Below are 5591 nucleotides of genomic sequence, written 5' to 3' on the forward strand. Positions count from 1 at the left end.
GGCTACTCGACAAGAGAGAACATCATCATGCCGAACACATCAAGGCATGGAATGCGTACGTCTCGCTTATGCAAACATCAGGTCGCTATCCCGATGTAATGGAGAAGAGGAGGAAGGATTGAGGGCTGCATCATAATAACCAGTATGGGATCTTTTTATGACTTACATCTTTTCCAAAAGGGGTTTTGTGGGCTTGACTTGATGCTCAATACAACGGGAAAAACTCTCCTAGAAGATAGGAAAAAAAACTAGAACTTTATGAAGAAAACTGTCTGAAGAACCAACTTTGCATCACAACTATGAAAGCGGAAAGACCGGGCACCTCTGCAACAAAGCTGCAGCAACTCCCTTGTTGTTCCATCGTAGCCTGGTTTTTATGCAGCATAATTTTGATGTGGTAGAATTGCCTCATTCGAAGCCCTTTCTTGCACAACCTCTGTCATTCGAAGTCCTTTCTAGCACAATCTCTTGGCATCCCACATTTGTTGGGTGAGCTCTGGCACAGTAAGGGCTCTATACTGCTGAGAGCCACGAGAAGTCAATGGAGCAAATCCCTCCATAAAGAAATGCAAACAAGGGAAAGGAATCAGATTGACCGCAAGCTTGTGTAAATCTGAGTTAAGCTGACCAGGAAATTGCAGGCAGCAGGTCACTCCACTCATGGTAGAAGAGAGGATATGGTTCAGGTCACCAAATGTGGGGGTAATAAGCGTCAGAGTGCGGATGCAGATATCATAGAGGGCCTTATTGTCAAGAACCATGCATTCATCTGCGTCCTCCACCAATTGATGGATGGACAGTGGGGCGTTGTATGGCTCGTAGGTGGCTAGAAATAGATAGGTGAAAGCCTGTGTGGCTGCAGGCAAAAGCCTGTGGTGAAGGCATGTGTGCTCGGAAGCCTGCCTTGGTGAACTAGCTGACGGAGAACTAGCCTTCATTCCTTCGTTGTTGCTCCCAGCTTGCACCCGAAATTGCTCGTTCAGCTGCAGCTCCTTCCCTTGCTTCTGCTACCGCTTTCTCCCCAACACGTTCTTGTGCTTCTGCAGCTACCCATCCACATGCCTCAGCAGCAGCCCTCTCCCCAACATCTCTAGTCGATGGGCTTCCCTCCTCTTAGCACCTCTCTCACCCAGTATCAAACAAGAACGTCATGCTGCATACAGCAAGCAGTGGGAGCAAGAAATGTGGAATCAAGAAGGGTCCTCTAACTGCCTAAGTGCCCGCAGTCTCCACCAATGTGGTGTACCCAAATGTAGAGCAAGATTGAGACCCAATGAGCGTGTCCTCTCTCAAAGGAGAGCACCTCTTCTTATACTAAAGGGCGGGATTACATTCCAAGATGGCTAGCATCAAGAACTACCAAGGGTCCTCCCACATTGGTCGGACACACAACCTAAAGGACCCACACACCACAGTATGAATGAATTTCTGGTTTATGTTTATTCAATCAACAATTCTAAGTACAACTCTTTCATTACCTTTAAGAGGTGGTATGGTATGAATTATAAGGTCCTAGTAAATCCAGATTCATTCTCAATTCATACAAACATGATGAGTGTGTCGTGTTCCTTATAGTATTGACATATGTATGATCATCGTTGGTAGCTCTAGGTTATGGAAGTTTAAGTATATCCCTTATTAAATACTACGTGTGCTTCTAGCTTTTCTTTTTAGCGATTCTATTGCAACACTTTACCAGTCTATCTATGATATCATTATCTACAAGATGGTATGATGTGTCACGAGTGTAAGGCTTTGGGAAAAGTGTATTCAAAACTTCACGTTCACTATAACAAGCCACTACATGTGTGTAGTGGACATGCTCCCAGTTTTTTTTTTAGCATCCATATTTCATTTTATTTTTTCTGATGATGCTAATAGGGCTACAAGAAAGTATGCATTGTGTTTTTTTATGATATCTTGGTCACATTTCAGACCACCTTTTCTATTCAAACTTGAGGCAATGTGTAATAGTTAGAGTGTCATGTCTTGGGAGCTATACAAGCCTTGATTTGGTTGCTCTATCAAGACACTATGAGTCTGAAGTAGGAAGTTAGCCGTGATCAAATCTAGGATCATGTTTGGCTATGCAAGTAAAAGCAATGTGTAGTTATAGGGACACATAGTTTAAGGAGAGGTATGTAGGTGCAACTCTAGTACAATCATGATGGGGCACACTGCAACATGCATCAGATTATGGACTTAAGAATTTTAGAGATCTAGCTATGTTCTGCAGAGATACTCCATAGACGGATCTTCTTCTTTCATAAATAACAATGATTGACTCCGTATGTGGAGGGTTGCACTTAGACACGAGACGCCAATCTTTTGATAGGTGTCACAGGCAAGTCCAAATGCTCACCAATGGACTGATCTGAATAAAAAAGAAGCATTATCGCTTTTAAAAGGAATTTCTTGAGACGAGTGAGTTGCTTTTGTTCCATCAGAGTAATTTATGGCAATAAATATTAGAGCATCTCGATTGAGATAGGCTCTCATATTAGCTACCTAGTAGGAGAAATCAATTTGCTCAGTTTGAGCATCTCATTTAACATAGGCTCCACTAACAATATGAGGAATAGTTTGAGGTTCCTTTTGGCCCAAGGAATATTCTCTTACAAAGATAAGGATTGCAATCATTCAATCGTCTTTTTGATATGAGCAGATATTTCCACATTTGAATACCGTCTTTGGTATCATCACGTGAATCAGTTCATCTGATACATGTTAGATTAGAGAAACATTGATGTTCTCAAGAAGAAATTAAATTGATGTTTTTGCAGATTAAAACTCTCCTTCGAGAGGGAGGGGTAATAATGTAAGGACATGGGTCCTACGGGCAAGGCCACCAATACGACCGGACAGTGTGTATACTAAGGGGAGGCTATAAGATAGCATGGTTGGGTGGAGACTAGCACACAGCATTACTCTCGTTCTTCACTATTATCCGAGCTATTTTTGGGAAAGGGGAAAAGCTGATTGCATGTGCATGCCAGCACATCTTCTCTCTAGGCAGGGAAAACGACGCCCCTGCAGCGCAGCAAAAAGAAGACATACATAGAGTTATGTGCACAACACGAGAAGGAAAGCAACGAACAACCACCATAGCCGTCCTACAAGGCGGGCAACCAAGGCAAACTTGACTAGCAACTCTCCAACATCGAGGCTCTGTTGGTGCCATGGTAGAGAGGCACTCTAAACCCTTGCATGAAAGAGGGTTGAACCCACCCCATGAGGGTAAGAGGCTAACACTCTACCATCCAAGCTATTGAGCCTTGTTGTATACAACAAGGAAAGATAGCATACTTGAATTGACAAAGAAGCTAGAAGGAAAGGAAAGCTACAAACTTCAAGGAAGTAGTTTCACCCTTCCTTTTCACTCCTTAGAGAAAGGCAAGTTTTCCTCCAAAATTCCTTTTTCTTGAAGGAGGAAGCTTCACAAGTGAACAAAAGCCTTCACAAAAACGATGAGTTTTTGTGAAAAATCAACGAAGGTGTTCTTATGAAGAACAAGTTGTGAAGCGCTACAATTTCTGTAAGGCAAGGATCGCATGCAACACAAAAGTCACCGAGCATAAAAAAACACAAAGACTTCAAGCTTTACAAGGTACAAGTTGACATTTTTTCTCTCTCTACATTAGCATATGTTTAACATGGCAAGCGAGGATATCTCACCTATACACACTTTTGATTTTGAGCAGGCACATCAAAATCCGGGCACCACGGGTACTACCAACATCAATATGCATGACAATGATGATCTAGGAGATCATGGCCTTGTAGGTATGGCAGATTTCAAGACTTTGGAAAATCGCCAAAGCGTACTTGAACACAACCTCTCTACACTAAATGCAAATGTTACAAATCTTATTGAGCTACTTGTGAAATTTACGAATTCACATACGACTCAAGGAGCCCCACCTGGCACTGTTCAAGGAACCCAAGCTCGCACGACTCAAGGAGTCCAAGAGACAAGTGCTTCAGAAGATGTAGAAGGTAGCAACGCATTACTTAAGAATATCACCATTCCTGAGTTTCACGGTGAAGAGTGTGATCACAACAAGGATGCGGTCAATACGTTCTTACACAAATGGAGTGATATTCATAGGTTGAGACACACCCCAGATATAAAGACAGTTGTGGAAAAAAGTCTCTCTTAAAGGCAAGGCCTTTAAGTGGTGGATGACATTTCCAATAGATGCTTGTCATCCGTCTTGGGCTACGCTTCAAGCTTTTTTCTCCAAAGAGTTTTTGGACTCCAATGAAGAGGATAAGGATTGGTTAGCATGGGATGCATGCCGCATGTCTGGCCTCTCTCTCACTCAGTATCTTTCCAAGTATCAAGAAATCATATTAAAACTAGAAGTTCTAGATGAATTCCAAAAGATACGGGGTTTTAATAGGAGTCTTGACAAAGACTATCGTCCTCATGTCAAGATCCAACATCCAAAAACATTGGAAGAAGCCATCGGTCCATGCCCAAAGATATGATGATGACCAAGAGAGGAAGGGAAATGTTCCCTACTCTAAGAATACTTTTTCTAAGAGCAATGTGGCTAAGAGCCAATGGCAAGGTAGATCTCCCACACGTTCCAAGAGGAATAAGAGACAAGGCTACCTCTCCACGTCCATAAGAGGCTAAGAAGCCTAAGCAATCACGAGATACTCCACAAGGGTCTCTCAGCACTGCTGATTTTGAGCGTGCAAAGAAACACAATTTGTGTTTCAGATGTCTTTCGGACCAACATAACAAGAAGGATTGTCCTCTTTTGCAAGGAAACGAAAAATCCATGCACACGGTGCAACGCCTCACATTAGATTCATCTCCTAAATATTGTGTTGTAGAGGTTCTTTATATGGAAGAAAAGCACAAGCGTTGTGTACCTACTTCAATGTGGCAGCCTACCTTTTGCCCCCATGAGTTGATTTGCATGCATGGCACTATTAACGGACAATGTATTCCTATTTTAGCGGATGATGGTGCAGCTCATAACTTCCTGAACTATAAGCTAGTCAAGAAATTGAATCTTACACAGACGGGACACAGACTCCCTGCTCCCACAAGTATGTGGTAGAACAGATGTCTGGAAATGATAAAGAAGTATGGGACACGGTAATTCAGGGGGTTGGGCTTATTGTTCAAGATCATACGATGACCCTTGAATTTCAAGTTATGAACATGAATCGTGCTGATGTAGTTTTAGGACGGGAGTGGCTGCATGGTTTAGGAAACACATTGCACAGTAGTTATGAACACAACTCCTTATCCTTTATGGCCAATGGTAAACATGTGCTTTTGCTTGGTTGCTGAGAAAAATATACCATCTGCACCTCTTATATGTACAGCCAAACTTTCTATTTTACAGAAAGCAGATTTAATAAATGAAGTCTTTTTGTGTTACTGCTTGTCTCAAAGTCTTGTGAATTCTCAAGAGCAAAGTGTTGTGAATGCTAGTTATGGTATACAAAGTGCAATGAAGTTTAATGATAAGCAAAGTGTTAACAATTCTAAAGAGCAAAGTGCTCTCAACTTTAATTCTATTGAGCAACGTGTAAAACAAACATTACACGAATTACAAGATTCTACATCC

General features: G+C 42.0%; 1 pseudogene; it reads right to left on the reverse strand.

Moving 5' to 3' along the window:
• Positions 1–455: 455 nt before the first annotated feature.
• LOC147453453 (tubulin beta chain pseudogene) lies at positions 456–938 on the reverse strand (annotated as a pseudogene).
• Positions 939–5591: the final 4653 nt, after the last annotated feature.

Source organism: Adiantum capillus-veneris, chromosome 7 (genome assembly GCF_014529385.1).
Source record: "Adiantum capillus-veneris isolate H3 chromosome 7, ASM1452938v2, whole genome shotgun sequence".
In the NCBI taxonomy this organism is placed as follows: Eukaryota; Viridiplantae; Streptophyta; class Polypodiopsida; order Polypodiales; family Pteridaceae; genus Adiantum; species Adiantum capillus-veneris.